Source organism: Beta vulgaris, chromosome 8, assembly GCF_026745355.1.
Source record: "Beta vulgaris subsp. vulgaris cultivar EL10 chromosome 8, EL10.2, whole genome shotgun sequence".
NCBI lineage: Eukaryota > Viridiplantae > Streptophyta > Magnoliopsida > Caryophyllales > Amaranthaceae > Beta > Beta vulgaris.
The window spans coordinates 15409630-15424835 of NC_079209.1; positions in this window are offsets into that span (position 1 = coordinate 15409630).

Here is a 15206-nt window from a genome sequence, read left to right on the forward strand (position 1 = left end):
TTTATGTAGGTCCATTCATTCTTCATTGATTTGTAAATTAGGAGTACATCATTCTTCATTGATTAGGCAAAATAGGAGTACATAACCTCCATCACAAACTTCCCTAGTACTTACTTACCCCCATAGTACAAAACATTCCCCATAAAATACCCACTCCTTCACTACTCAATGAAAACCAACACAACAGCAAACAAAACACATGAAATAAACAACCCAATAAGAGAAAAGTTTTCCCCTCTTGCACTCTTAACAGCTTCTCCTGTAGACCTAGCCAACTCGGTCTTCATTAAAGCAAGTTCATCACACAATTTCTCTTTCTTGAGCATCAATTTATTTAATTTCTCCTCCAGAGACTTATACAAGAGCTCCAGTTCAGCAATTGAAGTATATTACTCCAACAGTGTTGACTATAGGTCAGTACACTTAGGGCAATCAGAGTCCTTGCATTCCTATTTAAAAAATTTACAATCCTCAACCTAATAAAAAAAATTCTAAAATTAGTATCTCAATTGGATGAGCAAATTACTACTACAAAAAAGGGCAAAGATAACTGTTAAATAAGACTTTACATAACAGTTTTGAGGTGTTATCCAAATCAATGTAATGTAAAGTATACATAACACGTGACAAAAGTGTTATGTTTGCCAGAGAAAATATAACAGTCATTTATAATACACGTTATGCCACTAGATAACACATTTTGGAAATAAGTGTTATGTTTGCTATTTATATGACAAATTGAAAGAAGAAAAATTTAACACTTATCTTGAATAACTGTTATGTTTTCCTATAATATATGTAACATATATTACCTATAACTGTTATCTATGATATTTTTTTAAAAAATAAACAAATTATCATTTCACGCATATATTATTGGTCGTAGGCAGCACGCAGCACAACAATGCCGTGCATATAATATTTTTTTTTCACAGGACAATATAATACTTGTATCTGTTGTATAATTAACACTCAACCCATAAGATCTTACAACCAATAAATTGAATTGATATTCCAAACTTCCAAAATTCTTTATATCACAAAATAATTCAACTAATATTCATAAATCTAAACTTCTAAAAAAACTACTAAATATACATATCAATATTCATCAAAATCATAAACAAGATCAAAGTTATCTTATAGCCACATCCACGATATCAATATCCAAATCCAAAAATATAATGTATGTCCAAAAGTGGACTAAGGTTTCAAAAAATTAGGCGAAAAGTTAGAACTCATTCAACATTTGTGCTTCGTGTTGATGCAAATGGCAGGTGCTTGGGTGATTCAGCTCTGTCAAAGTAAAATCCACCAGAGACCAACTTTTATTGTGGTTGTAAATCCAACCATATTATGCTATCCACGCCTTCTCCCCGAGTTCGAAATTTCCCAGAAAACCTAGTATATATAATTATGACTTATGAGCAACTCAATATATTAGATGACAAAACTATAATTTGATCAATTTGATTGTGGTAACACTAAATTTTATAAATCATGTGATCCACATCTATTTTCACATTGAACTACCTTGTCATAAAAGGAAAGAATAGTAGATTAAACCGGGTTTTACATAATTCTCCTCATCCCCATTCTACTCCCTCACCACCATGAACAATGTCACCCACATTCCGCATAGAAAGAAAAATCACCATTACAATTACTATCTACATGTGCTGAGCTGAGAATTGCTGGATTTTGTCGAGGAACAAGAACACAACTCAAACACTATTATTTGAACTTCTCATTCCAATCCATAAATTACGACTAATTAGCATCTAGAACTTCAAACGAGGGTTAATGGTTGATTACTTTAGGTTTTTAAGCCTTTAATATTACTTTTCACCATGCATAAGATTTATGCATTTGAAGATAAATACTAATAGCACATTATACATGCATTTATTTATATTTTGGTAACATCTTGTTGTAAATTAACACAACTGGACCCCAAATTAGAGGAAGAAGAAAGAATTTAGATTCATATTATGGAAAACAGGAAGCTAGGATAGTTTATCGAGCATTTAAATGGCCTGATTCAATTACAAAAAGTAAACAAAACTAAGATAACAACTCAATAATTTGGATGCAAGAGAGTACTATATCATCACTAGAGAATTTTATAGATGGAACATTGGAGCACTACAGGAAACATACACACGTATGATCATAATACTGAAGATCAATGTCACATGGGATAACTTAAGCAAAATCACACCATAATAAAAACACTTTGTATATGGAAGTTCACATATGAAGAATTGAAGCATTTAACCAACTAACGCCATTCACCAGGAAGAGAACAATGACATCAAAACAAAGATACAATTGTTAGACTATCAAATTAGCATATTAACTACTCATATGCCAGAAAAAAGAGAAATGCTGGCAATAAAAGTTTAACTGACCTGCACTCTCTTGTTTCGAGCGTACTACATCACCCCATCAAATTTTCCCTCATTGAACTTTATTAGAAAGAAATAATCAGAAGCTATAGCTGGTTCATGTTCATAAAATAGAACCTAATATACCTTAACAATCAGTCACCTGCAAATCATTTGTGAAAGGAGCAGTGTACATTCCACCAGAAGAAACTGTAATCACTCGTGCATCAGGTGCAACCTTCTCTAATAGGGGTAACATGGACTCTGTGGACTGTGATGATATAAGTTCCCAGCACGTTTACAGAAAAGTTCAGCTCGAAGCTAGTAAGAAAAGCAATTGAAAAACATATTAAGTAAAGATACAACAAAAATTTATGTAATACACTAGCACATATACATCTAGACAAATGGAAATGCTATATGGGGAAGCTGGGATAGGGGGGTCTGCAAGGACAGAATGATGTCAGCATTTGTGCTATCTAGAAGAAGCCAAAAATTTACCCTTCAGAAGTTGTGACATGGTTAACATTAACTTATTGCTACCAATATCTCTAAGCAAAACCCTCTGGTGGACACATCATGGCACTCCCTGAATGTAAATTAAACAAATTACTAGAAACATTGCAGCAAAATTTGCATAAATTAGAGGCTAATATGACAAGCCAAAAATCAAAACAACAAAAATTAAATAGGTAATTACTCAACACAATAACACACAATTTTAGCAAAACCAAAAACAAACTCTAATCTGGGTAATTATTTAAACCCAATATCAGCATTAATTAGGCAAAAGTACCCACCAAAAGTAAACTATTATAACAACAATATTCAGTTCAAAAATTCACTCTTTAAACTAAATAATAAAAATTTATATATATTACCGTTTCTCTAATGTCTTCACCATGTAATGATTGTAGAATATCAAGGAAACGATCAAGTAATAAAGCATCATATTCAACAAGTTTATCATCCTCGGAAACTTTTCTAGAGCAAGCAACCTCAATTGAGCATCAATTGAAGTCAATTTCTCTAACTTCACAGTAGCCATCACTCTCTCACAACAGTTTTCAAGGGTTATGAAAAGATTATGCTAATTAATTCATGTAGAATATGGAGGGAAATTCTGGGTTTTTTTTTTCAAAAGGAGGGGAACTTCTTTTCTTTCAGTTTCAGGTGAAGGTGTGATGAACCTTGTGAGTATAATTTATAGTGATCATAAATAACAAAAAGAAAATTGCAAATCCCAATACGACTAGATGATGGTTAACAAGAGGGTAAAGAAAAGAGTGATCAAGAAGAGTGTAGTGGATTATTTCCTCAATTACAAAAATTCATCAAGGAAGGGCATTTTCAGAATTACAAAAATTCTTGTCATTTTCAGAATATCAATATAGTAATTAAATTATTTAATTCTAAATTACCAATCCAAGAAACAAAAAAATTGATTCAATTAACAAAAGTTGAACAATAAAGCCACAGAAATCAATTTCTTTATGTATTAGGAATAAACAAGGACTTGAAAATTAAGATTTACCTGTAAATTGAAACGGTTTGCTAATTGAAATTGCGAATTGTGATGAACATCGTCGGAGATGAGCGTTGAAGGTAGAAACATCGTCGGGCGAAACCTTGAGGGGGGAACCGGAGGGTAGCAACCGTGAGGGGAACCGGAGGTGGAAATAAAGCAAATAACCTCTGCACTACCAGTACCAGTGGAATACTTGTTGATATTGGAAGAAAAAGGGTTTACACAGCAGTAGTAACCGACAGCTTGAGTGTCAATGAAAAATGTCTGCATGGATCTTTTTTTTTAAACCTAGCCTCCCCTCTCCTTTTCTCTCTCTAAAACCCTAGCCTCCCTTACCCCTTCTTCATCAATTAGGGGGCTGCCATGGATATTTTCATCCATGGTAAGCCCCTTTTTCCCTTTTATTTTCAATTTTTAGTTCATTTTCTTGTTTTGTTCAATAAATTAGTATCTCTTTATGAGATTTGCTCAACCCTTTTATGGGGTTTTTAGTTTCTGTTTTGGAAATCTCCTTCTCCTCTATGGGAGTTGTGAGTATATATTTCTTTTGTTTTTAGGTATGAGAAATTATTCTCATTGGTTGAAGTTCGAGATTCAACCTGAAGAATTAGGGTTTCACAACTTCTGTAAAATTATGGAAGACTATTGGAGTACGTTCATCCCAAAAATTCCGCATCTACAGATCGTTGCCGAACCAGAGCGAACTCACAGATTGCATTGCTTCAGATGAAGATTTTATTAAGGCAAAATTAAGTCAAATCTGCGATGTTTACATTTCTAGGGTGATATGTATATCTATTAGAATTTTATGTTTTTCAGAAATGACTTGTAAGTGCCGTTTGGCGAAATATTAATGAAATCCCTTTTCTTTCTTTCAAAAAAGTAACCAACAGCTTGAAAAGGGAGGGTATTGAGCAAAAATTCAAGGACGTAATGAGTGCTCCTAATTTTTAGCTATGACAGTTTTTTTTTAATTTAATAATTTTCACACAAAAATTAAAGCATTGCTTAATAATTTCATAGCAAAGATAACACACATCAATATAAGTGTTAAGCAATATATTATCTAGTAAAAAAAAAGTAATTAATATATTATCAATAGAACCTAAGATAACAGTTACACGGTTAAAACGTTAATTTAGACATAACATAACGTTTGCTTAAATAAGAGTTAATTTAGGGGTGTTATGTTTGCCCATTTTTGTAGTAGCAAAAGCCCTAATTTCGAATCCTTAATTTAAGAACCCTAATTTCAAAGGCTTCATGTAAGCCCTAATTTTATATTTATGTATTTCAATTACATTAACAAAGCCCCAATTTAAACCATGATTTATGATGATGAAAAGAGTGAAAATAATTACGCAATTTAAACCCTAATTCACACTTACAGGCCACAACGTGCACGCATAAAACTTCCTCCCTTAATTTGCTGCTCTAGTGTTGATAGTCCTCGGCTTTGAAGGAATGTTGTTCTTATAAACCACATCCAATTGCGCACGTTTGGAATGTTTTGAATTGGAAGAACCTCCCGAGTGTTGATGAGAAGCCATGGTGAGATGAGAGGGGTGAATGAAGGGATGAAGTAAGGGATGAACTGAATTCGCAGAAGGGATAAAGGGGTGAAGGAAGGGATTAAGTGTAAATGAAGGAGGACAGGGGAAATCACGTGTTTTCATTAAATTGAAAGCATGTGCCTCATTAAACCTGCTACATCAGGTAAGTGACCTGCAAGGACTTCTAAAAGAAATAAAATATAATACATGGGTTCTACATGGAATAATCAAAAGTTGGGACTTATTAAAGTAAATGGGAATAGTTAAGCTCTTTCTTGGTAATTAATCCTAACTAATTATACGCTAAGTATAACTCCTACTCCTATGCTTAAACCAAGTAAAACATTTCCCAAGTAGGAAAGCAAAAGAATCCTAACATGACTAGAACTTCTAATCCAACATGAATTGGAATAACAACCTAACTCCTGACATAACTATGAGTACTTATTTCTATTACAATTAGAACTAGATTGACTCATTTCCTAATTCTATTCATAGTGAGGACTATATGAGATCACTATGCACATCTTCTTTGATCCTCTTCTAGTCTTTGACCATGAGATTTACTGAATCTTTTATTGTACTCATCCATCTTCTGAAGCAATAGAACGTCATCATCCCCATTAATTGACGTGTCTCTTGATCTTGTATCAATTTTGGCCTTAGCAGCTTGCCAAGGTTGGAAAGTATTCCAACTTGGTGTTAATAATGTCTTCCTTCATGGAGATCTCCACAAGGAAGTGTATATGAAACTTCTTAAAGGCTTCCCAAATCCAGATAACAAAGTTTGTAAAGTCAAGAAGTCTCTTTATGGCCTTAAACAAGCCTCGAGACATTAGTTTGCTAAACTTTTCACTGAACTTCTTCTACAGGGTTTCACCGAATTGAAGAATCATTATAGTTTATTCATAAAACATCATTATTCTTTAATTACCATAGCAGTTGTTTATGTTGATGATATGATAATCACTGACAAGTGGCGATGATTTGACTAGTATTGAATCTCTCAAAGTTCATCTTAACAAAATTTCAGCACAAAAAATTAATGTGAACTTAGTTTTTCCATGGGCTTGGAGGGTAGTTATCTCCCTGCTAGAATTTCTACGACTCCGAAAATGTTCACTGAGGAGTTGCTTCTATCTTCTGGAATTAGTCCCTTTAAATTTGCAATACTCCCCTTCCATTGAATAGTTAATTATGGTGATCTTTTACTCAATATAGATGCCTGGGTGGTAAGCTCGATTTTCTTACCCACACAGCCACACTAGGCGAGATTTATCCTATTATGTGCAACTCCTCGGTCATTTTATCCAGAGTCCAAGATCAACTCACTTTTGATGCTCTTAGACTTGTTCTTTCTTATGTTTCATACACCAATGGTTAAGGAATTCTTGTACAAGGCTCTCCTACACTCAAACTACAATCATTCTTTAATTCTAATTGGGCCTCTTGCCCTGATTCTAGAAGATCTTTACAGGTTATCTTTTAGTGTTGGGAAACTCTCCCATAAGTTGGAAAAGTAAGAAACAATCCATTGTTTATAGGTCTTCATCAGAAGCAGAATACAGAGTTATGGCTAGTGCATCTCTACTAAGATTACATGGATGGTTAGGCTTCTTCAAGACTTGTAGATCCTTGATCTTACTCTTATCACTTTTCATTATGACAACTAGTCAGCATTGCACATAGCTAGGAACCCAATGTTCCATGAAAGAACTAAACATATTGACATAGATTGTCATTTCACTACATAGAAGGTTATGGAACCCCTTATTGAACTCAATTATTTGGACAAATATCATCAACTCGCATATCTACGCTCATAAAAGGTTCTTCCTTCAATTGAATTTTAGTTCCCATTAAGCAAACTTGGCATGTTCCAACCACTGCCAAACTTGAGGGGGATGTTGAAGATCCCCCTCCATCTCACAATTTATTATCACACTCAACTGATGCCAGCTCAGCAAGCAATTATGTTAGTTAGTTATATTATTTGTTAGAGTTTGAAACAAAACCCTATTATTATAACTAATCCTCTTTCTCTATTCTGTTTTAGTCTTCTCTATAAATATAGCTTATGTACTCATTTGTAATTATCTAAGTTCATTCTAATAAAACACATGTTTAACATTATCATGAGAGAGAAAGTTAGAGAGAGAAAAAGAAGGAAAAAAAAAGAGAAAAGCCCCAATTCCTATCCCAAGAAACCCTAGAAACCCGAAAAAAGTTCATTGCTCAAATTCCTTAAATCTTTAAGTAAAGCCAAATCAAGTGAAGTAATCTCGTTCAGTTGCAAGGGGATTAATTCTCAGTTCACTTTGTTGTAAATTCTAAATGTTGGTAAAGTAAGAGGGATGGATGTTAATTTCTGCAACCCTAGGTATAATTATGCCTCCTTATGCTATGGAGCAGTGTTACTTCTCATTCAAAGCTACCTTCGGGTGTTAACAATACACGTTTCCAGCCTGGTTTTAGCTCCTCTACTTTAATTATCCCTACTTTTGTACGGTTAATTACCACCTTTTGCTAGGGTTTCAAATTGAATCGGGCTTTTCTGTGTAAGTTGCTTTTCATTCGCATTTAATGCAATTCAGAGTGAGTTAGTGAGAAGTGAGTGTTTTCGATGTGTTAATGTGAAGTCTTTCAAGCTCAGAGGGGTAATTATCTCTCTGATTACCAGTAATTATCGTGTTAAACCCATTTGGGGTAAGCTTTTGGATTTGCAGTCCTCTCTCGTATTAAATGCGATGGTAAGATACTCTAGTTATCTAATTGCTTATTTGTTCGACACTTGGGGCATGCAAACCCTAAGTTCTATATATACTTGTGTTGTTGTGTTTGATTTATTCGCTTATCTCAAACACTTGTTCTTCTATTCCTTTTTCTGACTGTGTTGTTTTAAGTTTTATTCTCCCTACTGTCTGTTGTACGGCTTCTAATCCCTCATTCAAACATGTTATTCTGTCCAACTCTTCGATGGCGAGTTAGACGAGATTTGGTTGTTTGGGCTGATGGTGATTCATCTTATCACCATGTCGTGCTCTCTCCCTCTGTTCCTATCCCTTCTTCCCATCTTGGTGATGTGGGTGACCCCCCTCTTTCTGTTAGTTTCTCTTAATCCTTTGTTACAGAAAGTTTGTCTCAAGTGCATAAAGATATTGATGAACTATCTAAGTCTTGTCTTATTGGGAAATGTTGGGTGTCTCTTTGGATGTCCGTACTATAGTTGCAAAAACAAAAGCTGACTGGAAATTTATTAAGGGGGAGGTGGATTATTTGGAAATAGGTAATCAATGGGTGTTGCTAAAATTTGTTAATCCTAGTGATATGTTTCTTGTATGGTCAGAGCGCCCCTGGCATGTCTAGGGGGATTTGTTTGTTCTCCAGGCTTGGAAGCCTGACTTTGATCCTTTCTTGGAGGAGTTAAAATGGGTGGATTTATGGGTTTGTATCCCAAGATTTCCTGCTGAATTGCTTAACTTTAATTCTATTGCTAGCTTGCTAGCCTCTAACAATGTGGGTGCTTTGATTAAACTTGATTCTAAGTCCTTGCTTAGGCATAAAATAAGGTTTGCAAGGGCTTGTGTAAGAGTTGACATAACTGAACCTCTTTTAGAATATGCTGAAATAAAAAGGATAGGTGGGAAAACTTGTGACTACATTATCTGGTACGAGGATTTTTCCTCATGTTGCTTTTTTTGTGGTTGTGATGAGCACAATATTGATAAGTGCCCTTTGTTGGCTGCTCTTCGGATAGAGGTGAAGGTTTGTTTATTAAAAAATCCTAAACAGAATTCTCTAGCTGACATTCTTTCTAAAGCTTATAGGAAAGAATCTGCTGGCACTTGGGTTAAGCAGGCCAATCTTGTGCTAGCATATGCTGGTGGTAAGAAATTTGTTGCTCCTGGTATTGTTATAAAACACTCTCTAGAGTCTTGTGATGCTGGTAAGTTTGCTACTCTTGTTGGTCGTGGTTTAGGGATAGGGAAAGGTAAAGCTATTCTCTTGGCTTCTGAACAAGGTAAGTCCTATGTTAGTGAGACAGATTCTAATGATGAGAATAGGGGGCCTCTTTCCAAGCCATGTCCTTCTAATAGAGCTTTTCAAGAAAGTATGTTAGAGAATGAGGAGGTGTTTGCTCCCTCCAATGCTGAAGTGTTATCTCATGTCCCTCTCCAAGTAGTGTACCTTGATATTTTTTTAATGTAATCAGTTTACTCCCCTTATTGGGGTAGTGCAGACAGACCCTTCCATGTTTGGCTCTGATGTTGAAAATGTTACTCGTTTGATGCCTACTGGTAATTCCTTGGATGAATTTAAATCTCAACATGATGATTCTTTCAACTTTATTAATTCTGAGAGCTCCATTGTTAATAACATTGAGGCATTGGGGGGTTGAGCATGACACTTCCCACTCTAGCACCTCTAAAAAGAGAATGAGCTATGGAGATGATTCTTCCTCCTCAACTCTGAACAAATATCGCTCCTAGCAACTGTCTTAGTTCAAGGTGTTTTTTGTAAAGATGGTTGAATGTCTGAAGGTTTTTGTAATAGTAGTGGTTGTAATAGGAAGAATGCCCTTTTGGAAGTCAAAAAGTTTTGTAATGTAAATAAGGTCTCTATTTTTATGATCTGTGAAATTAAAGCTTCCTTCTCCTACTGTTGTTAGGAGTGCTGGTTCTGTCATGTTGAAGTTATTCCCATCATTGGGTTATCTGGTGGTGTATGGATGCTTTGGAAAGATGATCTTTTGGCTCCATTTATAATCTCGATTACTCACAATGCTAGCCGGTTTTTGGCTTGTAATATATCTTATATGTTGTATATATAATATTTCTTTCAGTGTTATATTTGTGTATGCTCCAGCTCAAAATCATGAGAAAAATGATTTTTGGGTTGATTAAATTGGTTTACTATGCTAATTCTCTTTCCCTTCCATTTATAATTTTAGGGGACTTTAATGAAATTAGTCCTAAGAATGATAAACTTGGTAGTTCTCCTTTTAACTATAATCGTCTAAATAGAATGAATAGTCTGAAAAATAGTTTAAATTGTATTAAACTTGCTTTTTCGGGTAATCTCTTTTCTTGGCGAAAAAAGAAAAGTAGAGAGAACATTATTTATGAACAAATATATAAGGTTGTTGCTAGTATGTCTTGGTTCAATCTCTTCCCTACATCGTCTTTATTTAATCATGTATTTACTTCATCTGATCATTGTTAAGCTTTACTAAATTTGGATCAAATTGCTCACTCAAAAATTCCTCCTTTTCGGTTTCAAAAAATGTGGTGCTCTAGAAAAGATTTTGATGTGTTAGTCAAGAAAACATGGTGCACAAAATTTATTGGTTCATATTTGTTTTGTTTTGTGAAAAAATGTAAGCTTTTAAAAAGCAAATTCAAAGAATGGAGCAAGTTTTGATTTGGCAACGTAGACCGTCAAATACAAGAAGTGGATATTCATCTTAGTAATGTTCAATCGAAAATATTAAATGATTTGACTAATAGAAAGCTTCAAGGTTCTCAAGATAGGTTGATCACAAAACGTGCCAAATTGTTTTCGTATCAAGTTGCGTTTTGAAAGCAGAAATGTACAGATGATTTCTGACATAAACAGGATGCAAATAAATACTTCCTATTTCCATAATTCCGCTATGATAAAAACAAAATTGTAATCAAATTAATTTCTTTAAAACATGCATGGGTGAAGTTGTTTCAAATCCCGCCTGTATTGAAAAAGATTACGGCAGATTTTTAAAAGAGATTCACTTCAAATCATAATTGCTATTTCGATCCCTCGATTGACTTTGATCTAATTTGCCCAATTTTATCAGAAGATGATAATGCAATTTTGATAAAAATGGTGACTAGTGACGAAATAAAGAGTGCAGTTTTTAAGCTTGCTCCTGATAAAACCCGGGGCCCAGATGGTTTTCCCCCTTTCTTTTTCCAAAGGTATTGGACTCTGATCGGGGGATTTGTTGCAGAGCTGTTAAAGCCTTCTTCCACTCAGGCAAGTTGCTTAATGGAATCAATCATACTCTCATTACTCTGATCACAAAAGTTGAGTCTCCTGAATCTGCGAACCATTCTAGACCTATTAGTCTATGTTCGGCTATTTATAAAATTATCTCTAAAATTCTTACTAATCATCTAAAAGAGTTTTTAGGCTCAATTGTCCATCCCCTTTAAGGTCCGTTTATCCCTGAAAGACTCCTCCAAGGGAACATTCTTATTACTCATGGAGTTTTTCATTCATTTAAGAATAGGGGTGGGAAAGAGGGGTGGATTGCTATTAAGTTAGATATGCAAAAAGCTTATGATCGTATCCAATGGAGGTTTGTATTAATAACTCTAGAGAAACTAGGTTTCCATCCTATTTAGATCCAATGGATTAAAGAATGTATTTCCTCGATTTCATTTTTAGTACTAGTCAATGGTGTTCCAGGGGATCGGTTTGTTCCTTCGTGGGGGCTTCGCCAAGGTGATCCCCTTTCTCCCTATTTATATATTTTATGCGCCGAACTGTTAGCTCGTCAGATTCATGTTCATTATTTTAACCATTCTAAGCAATTGGGAGTCAAACTTGGTAGATATGGGGTTAAAGTGCCTTTCTAAACTTTTGCTGATGATACTATGCTTTTTGCTAAAGCCAATAGCGAAAGTCGTAATATTATAAAAGCCATTCTCGATAAGTATTATTCTATGTTTGACCAGCTGGTTAATTTTCATAAATCAACTTTTCAGTGTACTTTTAATGTGTCTTCGGAGGCTTGTCTGGCTTTTAAGAAAATTCTTTGTATGGACAATGCCTTCTCCAAAGGAAATTACCTAAGGTGCCCTATTATAGATACTAGAGTAACTAAAAATACCTTTGGTAGTGTGCTTAAGAAAACTCGAAATCAGTTATCTAAATGGAAAGCTAACTCTCTTTCGCAAGCGGGTAGGGCAGTTTTGATACATTCAAATCTTGCAACCAAGGCAAACTTTCAAATGCAGAGCTTTTCCCTTGCTTCCGCGGTATTACATGACTTAGACAAAACTAATAAGAATTTTTTCTGGAATAAGGAACACAATGCGGGAGTGGTTAATATGATTGGTTGGGATACCTTATATATGTTCGCCCAAGTCCTTGGGTGGGTTATGTTTCAGAAAGGCTAAGATTACTAATATGGCGTTTCAAATGAAGCTTCTCTGGAAAATCATAGTTTCTTCCTCTAATATATGGGTTGTTTTGGTTCAGAAAAAATACTTAAAACAATCTTCCCTCTGGAATTATGTGTCGAGTAGTAATACTTATTGGCAATGGATAAAATCTTATGTGCCTTCGTCCTATGTTTAAGCGGAGTCTAAGGTGGCAAGTTGGTAATGGGTCAAAGTTTTCTTTTTGGAATGATAATTGGGTCTACCGGGTCCCCCTTTCTTGTATTATTTTACGCCCTCTAGGGTTTGCCAATTTATGTGTATTAGGTTTTATTCTGGATGATGGAGTTTGGAATAGGCGGCTTTTGGAGGAATGTCTCCCGAATTGTATTGTTTAAGATGATATTGGTGTTTCTATACCTGCTTTAGTTAGCCAGTATAGACTATTCTGGGGGCTAAATCTTAATGGTAAGTATTCTGTTAAATCTGGTGTTAAGTTCAATCAAGCTTTGGACAATGTTATGCCACCAAAAGTAGGGTTTAAGTGGATTTGGTCTTTGAATGTTCCTCCTAAAATAAAATTCTTCCTTTGGAAAGTACTTCCTCCGTTTCTAAATAAGTGCAACATTTGCATAGTGTTTACTATTCACAGTTTAAACTTTAATTAGCTTTGGTGATTTATATTTTAGGAAAAACATAGTCATGTGGGATCTTGTTAGATTCGTCTTAATGTGAATTTTTTTAATATCAACTTTTTATAATTTTTACTTATTGATAATTGAAGATATTAATGGTTAAAATAATGCATTGGCAAACGTGCAAACAAGAAATGTTGCACTTATTTAGAAACGGAGGAAGTATGTTGGATGGACTACCTACTAAGTGTGGGCTAGAAAAATCGCATATTTTCATGCCAAAGGAATGTGTTTTTTGTAACTTTCACACTGAGGATGCCTTTCATTTGTTATTTGAATGCCCTTTCTCTCATGATGTTGCTTTTCAACTTTCTCAATCGGAGAGTTGGCCAGATATTCCTAGTATAGATAGAAATGCTGATATGGAGAGTATTTTCGATTTCCTGCATGATAATCTTTCCCTTCACTCTATTGGCAAATTGGCTTCCCTCAGGTGGCACATTTGCTTTGCTCGTAATAAAATTATTTTTCGAGGGGAGGGGACTTCTTGCTTTAAGTTGGCAGTTACTATTAAAATTCGGTCGGGAATGGTCCTATATCCAGGAGGAGGATGAGCTTTATTATGGTTATTCGAAGCCTAACTCTCCCCCGTCAGTTGCCTCTTCTGGTATTAAGGATGTTTGGCGGGTTAACCTCCCAACGCCTCTTATAAATTGAACTTTTATGGATCCAAAATATGATATGGTAGTGCCCTCTTGCGGTTTTATCATTAGAAATTACTCTGGTGGCATTATCATTATGGGTGCCGTGTCTATTAACCACAGCAATTCCATTATTGTGGCGAAAGCCTGGGGTTGAGAGAAGGAATTCGTGCTGCTTTGTTTGTTGGTATTAAGAATCTTATTACAGAAGGGAATAATCTGGTTGTGATCAATTCTCTAGGTAAGACTTGGAAAATTCCTTGGGAAAATCAATGCCCTTGAGGATGATGCTCATTCTGATTTGGCTCATTATGCGAATATCACGTTTTCTCATTGTTTTAGAGAGGTGAATCAAGCGGCGGACTTTCTGGCTCACAAAGGTCACTCCTGTGGTTTTCTCCATTGTTGGTTTGAACAGCCTGACCTAACTTTTCTCTCCATCATCCGAAAGGATATTTTAGGTTGGTCCCATATAAGGGATTAGCCTAGTTTTTCTCTCCTGTTTCAAAATAATATTCAAATAAAACACATTTTTCTTCTTTTCTCTGGTTCTCTTTTTCTCTACAACTTTTTGTATTAGCTTGATTAACAAGGTACCGATCTTTTATTGCCATAATTATGGTCAGTTCATGGATGTTTTCACCCTCCAACTTTGGATGTAGCTATCCTATCTTTTGTTTGTAATGTTCCTTTTTCTTGATACTAAGAGGACAATAACTTCAATCATAACTGACAATTTGTTAACCTAGTATTTACTTAGTCATCCAGATACATGAAAGTCACAACATTATTTAGTCACAACTAATCATTAAATTTTGAGCACTTATTACAAAGAAAAAATGGATCAGAGAATAATATCAACTATGCTATTGGGTGCTACTATCAAAAATACCGCAAAATGACTAATAAGCTATTGATCCATTTAAAAGAGGACTTCTATTCAACTTCCCTCTAAAAGTAAATGTTATCTCTTAATTACCTCCACCCACCCCATTAACCCCTTGTAATAACTTTGTTGCTGATAGCCACATTAACCCAACCGCAAAACATCTGCAAGTCATCAATAAGATTCACATAATGTAATTTAAAAATTCCTTGATGATATCAATTCTTTTTTTGATGTCCTTAATGATACCAATTCTTAGTCCTATTTAATAGATGATACTAAAGGTATTCTTGTAATTGTACTATTTTACAGTATACTATATATATGAGTCCAAAGCACTTGTATTAAGGTTAAGTCGTATCATTATATTTACA